Genomic DNA, 16,420 nt, shown 5'->3' on the forward strand with positions numbered 1-16,420 from the left:
CTCCCCGGCTACGGCACCCCGAGAAGTCAGTCCCCGTCATAGCATGCTCCCACTTAATGACGTAGGGTGGGACCTCTGCAAAACGGACATGAGCTCCCCCCCGAATGACTCCAATGTTCACCACCCTATACACCGGCGCAGGTCGGGCTGTCCTGCTCATTATGGGGATCCGCACGACGACCCCCATGATGGTATGGTTGGAGCGGCCACAGTCCACCGGGACTGGATAGGCCTCAGAAGCGAGCCAGAGCTGGCAGGGACTCAACGCATTCTCAAAAGGGTGGAGGGCTGCGAGGTGTTTGTTACTGATCCAGGAGGGGACCAAACCCTGTTTCAAGTCCTCCAGATTGCTGCGGCCCTCGCCCAGCAACCATGCCCCGTACAGCACGCACACCTCATTCTGTGCAGCCTGATCTGAGGCGTTCCTGTCCTCCCTAATGAGAGCGTTGACCGTCCAAGCCTGCTTCGCCAGCTCTGCTATGATCTCTTTTAAGTGGAGAGTCATAGCCTGATCCTCATGGAGCTCCGAACCCACCACCCGATTTTCGTCCGTGAGGATCCCCCTCAAATGGGTCTTTAACCCGTTAACCTGCCGTTGCAATTCGATGTCGTCCATACTATTTATGATGGACGGCCCAGTGTTAAACCCTGTGAACCAGTCGTTCACGGTGCCCCTTTTTAGTCTCCCTGCTTGCTCCCATTGCTTGTGGCTTTCGGTATACAGCTTGGTTCTGTTGACCCTTGCGAAGTCAAATTCAAAGAACTTCTGCAGGGTCTCTTTTAGCAGGGCCTGATATAGCCTTCCTGTTTCTACGGGGCACCATTCCGGCAGGTGCACCTCGGTCAGGTTGAGGATGACCGAGGCCACCGCGTAATGGACCCCCTGGTAAGCCATTTGATCAGTCGGAACTAAAACTAAACCATTCCCCGGTCCCTTGGTGGTGGTGGGGCACCCCTCTGTTACCGTCCGTGGTGTCTGGGTCGTGGGCAGGGGCTGTCGGGGGCGGGTCACTAACTCAGTGGCATTAACTGCGATTGGGGAGTAGGGGACCGCGCATGCGTCCAAGCGTGATTCCCAGTCCATCCCCCTCCCGTTATCTTGCCACTGGCTGTGGAAAATGATGGAAACACCTGCGGGGCAGACTTTTCCTGAACCCCACATACATACGTAAATCCCTTGATCGGGTTCCCACCGTTTATCCCAGCACACTGTCAGCCCTCCCTGGGTCCCTGTGATGGTCCGGTGAGTGTTGTTCCCTAACCTTTCCCACTGTCCTCTGGGGTTCCCCATGTCCTTGCTCAGTTTCCTGAGCCACCACCACCTATCCAGGGGGACGTTCCCCCTGCACGTTAAACAAATTCGTTTTCCCACAGTAACACTGATCCATGTGGCCTTGATCGTGACCCGCGGACACGATAGTGAAACTTCTCCATAAGTGAAACCAATATCATTAGAGTATTTAGTGGCGTTCGATCCCAGCCAACCCGGCCAGTTGCCCTCGTGGGTATATCCAGCGACTTCCTCTGCCTTGCGCTGGCCCTGCCCGTCGTGGGCCAGGGGCGCCGTTTCCCCGGTACATCCGAAGATGTGGTGATCCTCCGTCTCCCCTCGCCACGCGATGTTGAGGCCCACCAGGGCCGCGAGGATGATGCCTCTTAGTAGCATCATTGCATTAATATCTGTTGGAGAGATAAAAGAGAATGTTCAAGCCGGGCTCCTTGGGCTCCTCGGCTTGGGTGTGGGGTGAGTGGGTCCCGCGACACTAGCTCACTTAACTTGCCACTCTGTACCGTTCCAAAATGCCACCATACCTCAGAAAAACCTTATACATACATACTAAATTTACAAATAACTAAACCTTACTTAGCAAACTATGGTGTATGTACATGTGCCGTCCGTCTCCGGATGGCCAGCTTAAAATCTGTGGGGACTGTCGCAGGCCTCCCCCTGCGGCGTTCCCACCTCAGTTTCAGCTGCTGGTCCCTAGCAGCCTGTAGCTGCTGGCTGTGAACTGTTTAAAATTCCCACAGCTTTCCTACGGGGGTATCTTTTTACAGTAACCGGCGACCAGACCTTTTCAATGCTACACTGAGGGGCAAGACCTAAGACCTCTGGCTCCTCCCCTTCACCGCTGTCGGGGGCGGGACCTTCGTCCTCCGACTCGGCTTCACTTTGGCCAGGGATAGGACCTAGGACCTCCGGCTCCTCCCCTCCTGGGTCCCAGAACAATGGGGGAGTCTCCCGCTTAGATGGGACAACTCCTCCCCTCACGCAGGCTGCACGTCCAGCCTGTGTGACCTGTGGCTGCAGCTCCCCTACAGCGTTTGATTCTTTACTGGCCTTTTCAGCCCCCGCTGCCTGTTTCCCTGCCTCCGGTTTAAACAGTTTACATTGGTTAATGTGAAACCATTTAGTGCGCCGGGGCAGTTTCACAGCATACACCATGGGGCTGGCCTGATCTACAATACTGTAGGGACCCATGTAAAGTGGCTCGAAACTCCCCACACGGGCGAAGTTTCTTACCATTACTAGGTCCCCTACCTCCCAGCGATGGGTTTTACTGGGCTCGAGCAGCATTTTATTTCCCTGATGCTGCCTCCCCATGTTACCTGCGGCTCCCTCATAAATCCTTTGGAGGCGTTCAAGGAGCGTGCGGGCAAATTTGTCCCGATTCACCTCCCTTAGCTGCCCCTCCATTAGGACTGGGGCCAGGACATGAGTGGGGGTTCTCATGACCCTGCCGGTCATGAGCTCATGCGGAGAGTACCCCGTACTCTTTGATTGGCTGGTGCGGACCCCCATGAGGATAAGAGGCGGGACTTCTGCCCACCTTTGGGGTGAACCCATTATCTCCTTCCTTATTTTCTCTTTTAAGGTGCGGTTCATCCGCTCCACAATCCCAGATGACTGGGGATTGTAGGCGACGTGCCATTTCCCTTGAATGCCCAGCAGCATCAGGGTATTCTGCATGACTTGGCTGGTGCACTGGCTTCCCTGATCGCATTCCATGAACTGGGGCAGTCCCCATCTCGAGAACACCTCCCGCACCAAGATTCTTGCAGTTCCTAACGCTGTGGCTGTTCGGCAGGGGAAGGCTTCAACCCATTTAGAGAACACGTCCACCAGAACGAGGCAATACTTATAGCCTCCCTGGGTGGTGGGTAAGGGTCTGATATAGTCAATTTGGATTGACTGCCATGGTCCCTCTACCCTCCTAACGTGTCCCATTGGCACCTTCCTCCTGTGAGGGTCGGGGTTATTTGCCACGCACACAAAACAGTTCGCGCAAAACTCCTGGACGTCCTCCCGGAGTCCTGGCCACCATCCTGCCTGCTCTACCCACTGCCAAGTGACCTCAGGCCCGGGGCGCCCTGCTCCCGGCCCCTCATGGGCCAGTTGAAGGAATTCCCTCCGGTGCTGCTGAGGCACCACCCACTGCTCTTCTCTAAACAGCATCCCCTCTCTTATGGAAAGAGATGCTGTGCCATATGGGCCTTCTATTTTCTTCCCCTCGCTAACCGCGTTAAATACCCCTCTCAGGGCAGGGTCCTGAGATTGGACCGATTTGAGGTCCGGGGCCAGTGCTACCCCTACACTCTTCTGAATCCCATCCCTGCCTTTTACAGCTGCCACTGGTCCAGGCCCGTAGGGGTCCCAGAGAATGCCGGACATGGCACCCTCTCTCGCCAGTGCGTCAGCTCGCTGGTTTCCCTGACCGCGAGGTTCTGTGGAGGAGTGAGCCTTCACTTTGTGGATGAAGACCTCACCCTTCTCCCCCACGGCTGCCAGGATCTTTTCCAGCAGGGGCTTGACCACCAAGGGTCTCCCATCCACAGAAGTGAATCCACGACAGGACCAGATGGCCAGGTACTCAGTACACGAATTGCATGTGAACATGCTGTCCGAGCAAATCGTGTACGGGGTAGGGAAGACTTCGGGGTGGATGACCACATACACCACAGCGGACAGTTCTGCCTGCTGGGCGCTCATGGTGCTGGGGAGTTTAATTGCCAACGCAATGTTTGCCGTCGGGTCATAAACTCCGCACCCCGTGAGCCGTTTTCCAGCAGATACCATGCTGGAACCATCCACGTAGACCTCACGGCCGGTGGGATGTATCCCAGCCCGGAGACCCACGTCGACCTCCCATACCCCTTCTACAGAACACTGATGGGCTGTCCCAGGGTAAGCCAGGTTGGCGGCTAATCTGGGCTCACACAGGCCTTTTACCCGCAGATCCATTTGGGAGAGGAGTAGGGTCCAGTGCACAATGCGGCACTGCTCACGGTCCCATCCTTGATCCTCCCATCCAACAACATCTTGGTAGGCATGTGGTGTGTGAGGAGGGTGATGGGGGAGGTGCCTGTGAAGATTGCGGATCTCTTCACGGCCCAGTGTGTGGCCAAGAGGTGCCGCTCGCAGAACGAGTAGCTCCTCTCCACATCGGTGAGCACCCTGGAGGAGTAAACCATGGGTCTCAGCCTACCATGCCGCTCCTGGAGCAACACAGTGCTGAGGCTGTCCCCGCTGGCCGCCACCTCCAGGAAGAACTCCCTTCCCCCATCTATCGCTCCCAGGGCCGGTGCGGTCTGCAGCTTCCTTTTTAGGAGCTCGAACGCGGCCTGGCATCCTTCATCCCACGACCACTCCACTCCCTTGTGCAGGATTCGAAGTAGCGTGGCTGCCATGGCCGCATAGTCCTCCATGAAGTCTCGACAGTACCCGGTTAGCCCTAGAAACGACCTCACACCCTTTATAGTGACGGGGACCGGTAACTCCTGTACCGCCTCCCTCCTAGCCCTATCGATGGCCCTTTCTCCGGCGCGGATGGTCAGCCCCAGGAACTTGACTTCCTTCTGACCGATCTGCGCCTTCTTTGGGTTAACCTTAAACCCCTTTCGGGTCAGCAGCTCCAACAATTCAGCCAGCAGTGGGCCGTGCTCTCCGACCATGTCGGTAAACAGGAGCAGGTCGTCCACATACTGCACTAACTGAAGGGGCTGACTGAACTCCTTCAGGCTGTCCGCCATGCATTGGTGGAAAATGCTGGGACTATTGTGGAAGCCTTGTGGCAAGCAGTTCCAAGTATATTGTTGCCCCTTAAAAGTAAAGGCAAATTTATACTGGTCCTCCCTCCGCACAGGGACTGACCAGAACCCATTAGAAATATCCAGCACCGTGAACGTGGTCGCGGATGCGGGAATACTCCCAATGAGGTCGGCCACTGCTGCCACTGTAGGGGCACATGCGGGGATGTTGCTGTTCAACACCCGATAGTCCACCGTGGCTCTCCAGGAATTGTCCGGTTTCTTAACCGGCCAAAGCGGAGAGTTCACATGGGTGGCTATAGGCCTTAGCACCCCCTGCTGTACCAGCGCTGATATGGCCACCTCCATATCAGCCTCTGCCTCCTTTGGGAAGTTGTACTGCTTTTGGGGCCGGGCCATGGGATCCCCATCTACCCTGACCTCAAAGCTGACGACTCTCCCACAGTCGTGTTTGTGCGTGGCGAACGCACCTAACTGAGCCTGCACTTCGGCCCTAAATACTACCGGGATACCCTCCATCATTTCACCGAGGTCGTAACTCCCTTTCGGCTTCATGGTACACAGGGTTCCCTTCCCATCCTTTCCCGGGATTACCACTACTCCACTTTCCTTCCCGGTATTGGCCCCCCAAAAGCAATGGTTCCTGAGGTCTACGAGGATCCCATGGCCCACGATGAAGTCGGCCCCTAGGATCCCTTTACCTCCCTCCGCGTCCCATCTCCCCAGGACACATGTCCACTTTGTGTGTAGTGTGCCCAAGCAGATCGAGAGCGGCCTGGAGAACGCACCCGTCTGCTCTGCCCCTGTGATCCCCGGTGGCATAGTGGTTAGCACTGTTGCCTCACAGCGCCAGAGACCCGGGTTCGAATCCGGCCTCGGGCGACTGTCTGTGTGGAGTTTGCACATTCTCCCCGTGTTTGCGTGGGTTTTCTCCGGGTGCTCCGGTTTCCTCCCACAGTCCAAAGATGTGCGGGTTAGGTTGATTGGCTATGATAAATTGACCCTTAGTGTTAGGGGGATTAAATACGTGGGGTTACAGGGATAGGGTGGGACATGTGTTGGTGTAGGGGTTACGGGGATCGGGTGGGATATGTGTCAGTGCAGGCTCGATGGGCCAAAATGGCCTCTATCTGCACTGTGGGGTTTCTGTGATTCTGTGATAAGACGTATGGAACCCCGCTAGACAGAGGTGAGGCGGTGGGATTCTCCGTATGAATCACGGTGCAGGAAGCCCCCGTATCCAACAGATAAGTCCCCGTACCCTTCTCTACCTCCATCTGCACGAGCGGTCTCTTCCATCCGTCATACCGGAGCGCACACAGATAGACGGGCTGCGCGGGTTCCAGTCATTGCGGGCCACCTTGGGAAGGGGTTGGGGGAACCACTGGACCGGTGGTGGCTGCTATCTTACCCTTTGTGAGGACCAATGATCTCACTGAAGCTAGCAGCATGTCCAGCAGCTCTTGAGGAGCATTTGGCTCCGTTTCTTTTTCTGGGGCAGAGGTCGGGGTTGTAGCCGGGGATTGGGCTGGGGCTGTTGGGACCTTCTCCCTATTATCCTTCCAAGGATTTTTGCAGTCCCTGCCCCAATGCCCTTCCTTTCCGCAACCGTAGCAAGTTTGCCTGCTTTGGTTGGGACGGCTCCCTTCCTGGCGCCACTCCTTACGGGGCTGGTCACCAGGCCTGACCTCACAAACCTTCCCATTTTTCGGGGGGGTTTCACTATCTCTACCATTTCTAAAAGTGACTGTGAGTTGACGGATTACCGTCGCCTCCGTGGTCAGAGGGTTTCGGGGGTCGAACCAAGCCATTGACTGCATTCGAACGCGGGGCAGGGTGTTATTCATAAGGCACCTTAGCCAGTGAACTAACGGTTCCCCGTCCAGGTGCGCTCGCGCCGGCATTCCCGGGCACGCATCCTGGTAGACTGGCCACAGCCTGTCCGCGAACGCCTGCGGGAATTCCCCGGGGAGCTGGACTATTCTCTCTACCCGGGAGAACAGACTCCCCTCGTTCATCCCCATGGCCTCCAGGATCTCTTCCTTGAGCTTGCCATAATTCTCCTGACCCCTCTTACACTCATCGGGTAGCGTCTGGAGGAGATCGCTACCCAGGGAGAACAGCATCATTTTGGCCTTTTCTGCCTCGTCGCAGTCATTCACAGGCCGCCTGCTCTATCTCCCTAAAGTGCAGGGAAGGGTACCCCCTCATGGTGAGCTTGGGGATGTAGCTCACCATGGAACGCAATTGTTGCAGACCGTGTGGGATCTGGAATTGGTTCTGGATGTCCCCAGTTTCCCCGTCGTTACCGGGTAGTCCGTACCTCCGCTGTATAACGGGGTACACCGGTCCCAGTCCCTGACTCTCTCTTGGGCTAGCCTGGTCTACCTGGGGTTCTTCATCCCCCACCTGCTCCTGTTCCCAGACCTCTGGAAAACTAAGGGCTAGGGGTGGTGGCTGTGCAACCTCAGGTTCCCTAACCCGTTTAGTTCTAGGGGCTGCCTGCGGGACTGCCCTGACTGGGTTGCCATTAAATTCGGCCTGGCCGATTTTTGGGCTAATGAGACATATCATCCCCTTTGCTTTGGCCAACTCCATACGTAGGCTTTCAATTTCCTGCCTATAGGGGCCGTGGTCTGCTTCCTCAAACCCTTGAGCGCAAGCCACCTTATAAGCTGCTTTTACCTCGGCTACTTTCTCCTCCTGTGCCTTAAGTTCCCCCGTGAGACTGCTAATTTCCGCCTTTAACTTCCTTTCTCTTTCCCTAGATTCTCTTGCTTGGTACTCAACATGTTCTACCCTAAAACTAGCACTCCCCTCTAACTCAGCTATCTTGCCCTTTAGCCTTTCTACCCTGGCTTGGTGCTCACGCTGTACTTCAGCGGCCTGGCTTTCCATGTGCTCTACTTTCCCCCGATGATCCCGGACCATCGCTGCCCTCTCTTGGCTTATTGCCTCCAGGGCCACTAGCACTTTCTCTTCTGCTGCAACCTTTTCCTGCAGCTCTTGGGACAAATGCTTAATCTTAGATTCTTTACTGGCCACCGCGTGGTCCAGTACCAGAACCTGCTTTTTGTAACACATGAGCCATACCGCTTTCTCAATGCCCTTGCGGTGCTTTTTACTAGCCGTCCACTGAGCGGCTGCCTTTAGGGGATGCTCGGCTCCTAACATGTCATACACCCATTTTTTCGCTACATTGACTTTCCCACACACGTAGGAAGCTAACTTATCTTCCATCACATCTGTCTCACCCGAGTCTTTTTCCACCACACAAGGTTTCTGTAGCCAGTGTGCTGCCGCGGTCGCTGTTCTGTAAGGGGTCGTTTTACCGAGCTTATGGTGTGCTAAATCAGTTTTGATTTTCACACTACTCGTGAGCGGTTTCGAAGCGCTCCCCCCTCACGGTTCTAGACACTGGGCTTATTGCCAGACAACCTTTGTGTGTTGGCCCAACTCGTGACTCGGAAGACAAATGGTCAGATGAGACAGATTGAGTTTTAAATCAAAACGATCTTTATTTTTGAAAGAGAATGTACACAGAGAAAAATGGCAAGAATAAATGCAGACAAAAAATAATGTTTCTCACAGAGGACTAAATTATACACTGAGAAAAATAACTTTAAAGCATATAAACAGTTCTAAAATAGCGATAAGCTAAAAGCGGGGGTGAGGGAAGCGCATGGACACATCGAGGGATAAATCACACTCCTGACTTACAAATACCCTTAACGTTACAAACCCTCCCGTTACTGAATATACCTCAATTATGTCAGTTAGGCAGAGTTGGGCCTTTATGCTCACCAGAATTTCAAAACCCTTCTGGACCTTGGTACTTCTGGTTACGTCTGGAATTTCCGATCTTCCTTATGGGACCGGCTCCTGGACCCTGTTACTTGGTGTCGTCTGGGACCTCCGACCTTCCTTATGGGACCGGCTCCTGGACTCGCTCTCCTGTACAAACTTTGGAAGTCCTCCGAAATCCTCGAGCCGTTTTCTGTTCCGCACGGTCCTCGAACTCCTGATGGTAACTGGACTTGGACTTCACGGTGTGAACCGTCTCCGGAGGAGTCTTCCTTACTCTGGTCGAATCTTAGACTGACTTGCTGACAATTTACCTGAATGGTTATACTCTTTTCTGGCCCTAATCTTGGCGCCAAATCAACCGTTTTCCTTTGTTAAGGTTGCTTTAACAAAAGCAAGCACATTAATTTTAACTGCTCACAAATCGAACTAATGGGAATCCGATTAGTGTCCCTTCATTTGTGTGTGCTCAGCAGTTTCTGAGATCGGTTACCGCTTTGCCATAATGGGAATCCGTTTAGTGTCCCTCCGTTTGTGTGTGCTCAGCGGTTTCTGAGATCGGTTACCGCTCTGCCAGCGATTAGCGCACCTCCAGGTGCTAATAGTTCTGTTTACTGCTGTAACCACATTACAATATCAAAAACAGTAAGGTTCTGGATTCTTCTAATCGATGATGACTCAGACTGCTGTTAGGTACTGTGTGTGTGTCCTTTTGAACTGGGCCATGAGAACTGCCAACTCCATTCTGTGTTCTCACAATGTGGCCACTTCAGGGGCCCTACCCGTATACTGTATTTCATGGATTTTTGCGAATCCTACACGTGTTCATCTCCCTGGCGGGCTCAAGTCGTCGTTGTGAAAAACCCTTTAAAACAACATAAGAAACGTCTGTATATTGATTATTCCAGACTATTAATCAATATACCGATCTGGATGCCTACCCGCTACCACGCATAGATGACATGGTCAACAACCTTGCCAAATACAAGGTATTTTCAACCTTCGAATTAAAGAGCGCATACCATCAGGTACCGCTGAAAGACTCTGACAAAAGGTATACGGCCTTTGAGGCCTTTATCAGTTTCGTCGCCTTCCATTTGGGGTCACCAATGGGGTGGCCGTCTTCCAATGGGCAATGGATGGCCTAGTCCGGCAAGAGAACTTGACGGATACCTTTCCGTATTTAGACAATATCACTATTGCCGGCCATGATCAAAAGGAGCATGACGCCAATCTTCAGAGATTTTTTGACGTTCTCCGTCGTCGCCACTTAACGTTAAATGAATCCAAATCAGTGAAATCGGTGCCATCAGTGAACATTCTTGGCTACTGGGTGGGCAACGGTGTTATTAAACCGGACCCAGAGCGACTTCATCCACTTCAGGAGCTCCCTCCCCCTACAAATCTCGGCTCTCTTCGTCGGGCACTTGGCATGTTTGCTTATTACGCAAAGTGGATACCTCACTTCTCGGATAAAATACAGTCCCTGCTTCATGCGAAGTCTTTTTCATTGGAAGCAACGGCTATTTCTGCCTTCAACCTCCTCAAATGACAGCTGGAGAAAGCCACGCTTCGCTCCATTGACGAAAACCTTCCTTTTGTGGTCGAATGCGATGCATCAGAGGTGGCGATCTCGGCTACCTTGAATCAAGGTGGCCGACCCATGGCATTCCTATCCAGAACCTTGCAGGGTAGCGAGCTCCATTACTGCCCCCCCGTCGAGAAGGAGGCTACAGCCATCATCGAGGCTGTACGCCAATGGAGTCATTTTCTTGCTCGGCGTCATTTCATGCTCATAACTGACCAGCGCTCCGTGGCCTTCATGTTGGATAACCGGAAGCGCACGAAAGTCAAAAATAATAAAATTCAACTCTGGAAGATGGAGCTGGCTGCCTTTGGATATACTATCTGTTACCGACCCGGCAAACTGAATGTGGCCCCAGATACCTTCACACGGGCATTTTGCTCTTCAATGTCAACGTCGACTCTGGCGGATCTGCATATGAATTTATGCCATCCTGGCGTTACCCGTATGTTGCACTTTGTGCGCTCCAAAAATCTACCATTCTCAACGGAGGACGTAAAGAAAACATGCTCCTCCTGTAGGATTTGTGCAGAATTGAAACCACAATTCTTCCACCCATCAGATGGCTTACTCATACATGCAATGCAGACTATGCAGAGGCTCAGCATAGACTTTAAAGGGCCATTGCCTTCGTCGATGCAGAACACCTACCTACTTACGATGGTAGACGCGTATTCACGCTTTCCCTTTGCCTTCCCCTGTCCGAATATGCTTACCTCTACGGTAATTAAATGCCTCGATCAGGTCTTTTCCCTTTGCGGGACGGCCAATTTTATCCACACGGATCGGGGTCCCTCCTTTATGTCGAGTGAACTTAAAGGTTATCTCTCCCAACAGGGAATCGCCTCGAGTAAGACGACACCATATCACCCAATCGGCAACGGACAGGTTGAACGATACAATGCCATCATCTGGAACGCTGTCCGTCTGGCACTGAGGTCACGCAACCTACCAGACCAGCAGTGGGAAACTGTGCTCCCCGACGTGTTACACTCTATCAGGTCTCTCCTCTCCACATCCACTAATGGCATGCCTCATGAGCGATTCTTCAAGTTCCGGCGTCGCTCTACACATGGGACATCTCTACCGTCATGGTTGGTGACTCCAGGCCCTGCTACTCCGGAGGTTCGTCCGGTCTGCCAAGAACGACCCTCTCATTGATGAGGTGGAGTCAACGGAGGTAAACCCCACGTATGCGCACGTGCGGTACCCTGATGGCCGGGAGTCCACCGTCTCACTCAGAGATCTGGCTCCCTGCCCAACCGGTCACACGGGCCCGAATGATGAAGGATCCCACGATGATGATGTCAACACTCCGCACCCCTATGAAGATAACACCCTACCTGGGACATCGAGGGATCTGCCGGCAGTGCTACCGGATCAACTCAGGGAGCCGAACGCTCCCCGTAGGATGGCCACCTGAAACCAGGACGCCGGACCATCTCCTGCTACGACCCAGGATGAGGCCAGCTCTGCGCCTGTGGGGACCTGCACTCGGAGCCATGATATTCCCAGTCCTCCACAGGGCAATCAAGATGACGCGGACTCTATCGACTTACCAGTACGGGCCAAGCGACCCAGGGACCAGGACACGGTCCGGGGAGACGTGCCTCCCGGTTACGAGCAGAAAGCTAAATGACTACGGCTATTTTTGGTCCGCCTAGTCCGTTAAAGGAAGACTGGACTTCCAAACCTTTTAGGGAGGAAGAATGTCATAAATCGCAACTTCTACAAGAAGTAAGTCAGGAAGTACTACTGGACGGCCAGCTGAGGGCACCGTCCGAGGAGTATAAATACTCGGGCGTGGGCCCAACTTGGCTAGAGACAATCTGGAAACAGGAAGCTAGTGACTACTAACTAGACCTCCATGTTTTGTTACAAGTCGATTAAAGCCTTGCTTTATGTTCAACCAAGTGCGTAGTGAGTCTTTATTACGTCACATAGTGCACTTAGTCACAACTGAATCTACAGGTTGTAAAGTGAGAATAATATATGCAATTTTCATTTATTACCTTGTTATCATTTTGGAAGTTTTGCCTTTGGTTGTTTATCTCAGGTCTAGAATGTTATATGTGGTCAGCAAGGGGTGCACAATGAGTCAGGTATTCTTCCCATTACATACTTTTATAGGGTATGTTTTACAAATTTGCACACCTGGTGTGGAGCTTCACACACTGGGTGCACTTAACGTAATTCTGCACAGGGGTTGGTTGGCACTACAATATTTTCCATCCAATAATTTTAATGGACAGTTAGGGGGCAAAATTGGGTCGCACCCCCTTTGGTTAGTTAGTGCCCCTGCACCCAAAATTCACTGGTAGCGCCCCAAGAGTGAGGCGGGGCACTACTGGAAGCACCCCGCCTGCTTCTTGGGGCGCTGCAAGTGAATATCGCAGCACTATGTGCAGCATTGGCATGCACTGCGGCACGTCGCACCACGGTACTGCAGGCCTTCCTCCCCTTATTAAAGGGGAGGGGCCTAGCGCAGCGCGACCTGGGACCCAGCTAGGCCACCAAGGATCAGAGTGCCATCAAAAGAGCCCGGCACTCAAGAGAAGTGTCAGGCTCACGGAACGCAGCCGGCACCCGGGGGGGGGCTGCACAGGAGGCCGGGGACAGCAACGGGGGCAAGTGCTGCCAGGCGGCCAGCAACAAAAATGGCTGCCCGGCACCTCCTCTTTAATTTGCGCTGCCCCGGCTGCAAGTAGGCCCCCCTGACCCTGTCGGACAAAGCGTCGGGCGGTAAGTCAGGGGGCGCTACGGAAGATCGCGGCCAGGGCGCAAGTGGGGCATCGCCGGAAGCGCAGCACCGCAGGGCGCTAACGGTCACCAGCACCACTAACCTCCTGCTGAATTTTGCAGGAAGCGTTAGCAGTGCTGCGCCCAGGTGCTAGTTGCTTTGTGCCCTGTTGGCGCCCTCTTAGGCGCTAATGGGAGGCGCAAATCAACTGAATTTTTCCCCCTTAATTTTTTGAAATCCTATTTATTGAAAATAATTTGGAAAAATGCATTGCCTCATGAAGTATGGGGGAAAAATTCTCTAGCAACCATTTTGGGTCGCTAACATTGGCGAAAAATAGCGCCAGCGATCGTTAAATTCAGTTTTAGTGCCCCAAGAGGGAGGTGGAGCACTAATGCAAGCGCTCCACTTCCTTCTTAGAGCGCTAACCCCAAATATCGGGGTGGTGTGTTCTGCAGCACTATGCACTGGGCCACGTAGCGCTGCCGCATGGAAGGGCTCTTCCCCTCATTAAGGGGTAGGGCCCAAGCCCACAACTCTGCAGGGCCCTACCTGGAGTGGGGTGCTGTGCCAGCAGCCTGGCACACAAGAGGAGTGCCGGGCTGCCAGATTGCAACACAGACACAACGGGCTGTGACAAGTAAGTCGGCTGATTTTTTTTCCCCCGCCCGCCACCTCCCCTTTACTTACCGCCCCATGAGCCTCCTGCCACTCCGTTCCCGCCCTCTGAATCAATCGCTGTCATCACCCGACGCAGATTCAGGGGACATGGGCCAATTTTGCAGGCAGAGTGAAAACAGGGTGCTGTGCACGGTGATGACGTCGTCATCGCCTGCGCAGCAGAGCGGGGCGCTACTGGTTACCGCCACCACTAAACTCCCACTGAATTTAGCGGGAGTCGTTAGCGGCGTTGTGCCCGGGTGAAAAGTCTTTTGCACCCTGTTGCGCTAACAAGAGGCGCAAATTCACCACATTTCTAGCCCATAGATTCCAGGCCAGAAGTTGAACTTAATCACCCAGAATCATAATTCAAAGCTTCTGAATGGAAATGGTAGCACTGGTCGCTTTTGTCTTTGAGTACGATGTGAGAGTAACAAAGTGAGATTAACTTAGGAGGAGCTTGGTTTGAGTAGGACTTAGGTACTGAGGGTAGAGATGATCCATCATAGTAGGTCAACAAAGAAGTCGTTGCCAACTAATTAGTATGGTGGGTTAGGCGAGGCCAACATTGTGTAGAATTTGCATTATGTGGGTGATCTTGAATTCTAAGAGGGTCCAGGGCAATCACAAATGGAAGAAATGTCTCCAGATTGAGAGCAACAGTTGGAGATGCTCCATAATATACATGAGGAAGACAGGTTCCTGGAGAGTACAAACCAGAAAATTGTCACCCCACAGGTAACGAGCAAGCGTGACGTAGAGAAGGGGCAATGGGCAACTGTTCATGGAGAAAGGAAGAGGAGGTAGGAATAGCAGGTACAGGAATCCCTTGTGAGTCATACATTGTCTAACAAGTATACTGTGATGGATGCCTGTGATGCAGACAAGTTCAATGAAATGGAGGAGGGTAAACACTGGCACAATGGAGCAATTGGCTATCCATGGGGAATAAAGTGAATCTCATAAGAACAGGCAAGTGATAGTTGTGGGTGACTATGATTACAGGAAGAGAGATAAAAAATGAAAATTGTAGAATAGATAGATAGAATACATGGAGGGGGGGGGGGGTTGGTTTTGCAGAAAGCATTGATTTTTTTCTTTCATAATATTGTATTAAAATTTGTAACATTTTACAATCAACAAGAGTGGGAAGACTTATTCAAAAAATGTACACATGGAAAAGTAGAAAAACATTCAAACGGTCATGTGTGAGCGCACTGGTCATAGAGTCATAGAGTAATACAGCACAGATAGAGGCCCTTCGGCCCATCGTGTCCGCGCCGGCCATCAAGCCCTGTCTAATCTAATCCCATAGTGTCAGGCTGTTTCTGCTTGGGGTGGCCTGGGGGTGAGGTTGAGGGTTCAATCCCAGGAAGGAGCGTTGGTGAAGAGCTGTGGTTTTCCATCAGTCTCTCATTGTAGAGAACGAGCCAGGCCCCCCTCACCATCTCCCGTTGGGGCTGCTCTGCCTTACCTTCCAATGCTCTCGCCCCCTCCTCCACCTCCATCTCCCCCTCTGAGTATTCCCCCTTTGGCTCCTCCAGCGGAACCGCCTTCAATCTTCTCTTTGCTGCGAGGAGAAAGCCAGATGATTAGAATGATATTGCCAGGCGGGTGGAATAATAGTTAAATCAATTTGCGCACTGCACAGATTAAAATCACTCACTGCTCTTGAAACTTATGCATTAATAAATTTAAATAAATTTAAATCAATCAGATCAATGCATTTCCTTAAATCAATTTCACACTGCACAGATTGAAATCACTCACTGCTGCTTTTAAAACTTATGCATTAAATCAATCAATCAGATTATTCAGTCCTTTTTGCAGAAAGCGATCAGTGTCCTCTTACCTTTAAGTCTTCAGCCTCACTCTGAAGGAAACATTTTCCCAGTGGCTTTCACAGGGATGTGGGTATGGGTGGCAACCCTCTGTATGGAAGCATTGAATGGCCAAAGGGTAGGTACTCACCAGTTGTTGGACTCTCCAAACCCACCTCATTAGTGACAGTGCAGCTCCCCAGCAGCTCCACTGTCTTCTGCTCATGGGGGGTCATTACCCTGAGGGTTAGGATGCCCCACCACTCTACACCCTTTCCCTGGCACTGTGCGCACACTTGGCCTGCAAAGACAAATGGAAAAGATCAAAATTTGTTATGAGCAATTGCAGCAAGCTGCTGCTATGCATATATTGAGAGAGGAGAGTTTAGTCCTCTCCGACAGATGGCAGGTCTAGCTGCTTCATTTGAGTCTTACAGAATGGGTGTGGCAGAAGGAATAGAAATAAATTTCTCAACTTCCCTGACCTTGTCAAGTCATTGAATTTCTTCCGGCACTGGTCCGCTGTCCTGGGGATGATTGTGGACCACTTATGCCTGCACCACCTCCCTCTAGGCACACCTCCTCACTGCCAGTAAAGGCTGGACCTCAGACATGGCAACCAGGCTCCTTTGCCGAGGGCCTGGAGGTCCTCATCAATTAAATTATAAGCCCTCTTGTGACCATAGATTTTGATCAGTCATCTGCAACGGGGGAAAAACTACACAACACTTTCAGACTGTTTGGCATTAATAAATTAAAATT

At 52.4% G+C, this 16,420-nt stretch overlaps 1 protein-coding gene across 1 annotated transcript in view; it reads left to right on the top strand.

Moving 5' to 3' along the window:
• Window positions 1-16,420, top strand: part of bcl9 (BCL9 transcription coactivator) — a 401,618-nt gene that overhangs the window by 367,028 nt on the left and 18,170 nt on the right. The gene's annotated exons all lie outside the window — the stretch shown is intronic.

Source organism: Somniosus microcephalus, chromosome 10 (genome assembly GCF_052327205.1).
Source record: "Somniosus microcephalus isolate GS21.2 chromosome 10, FLI_Smic_1.0, whole genome shotgun sequence".
NCBI lineage: Eukaryota > Metazoa > Chordata > Chondrichthyes > Squaliformes > Somniosidae > Somniosus > Somniosus microcephalus.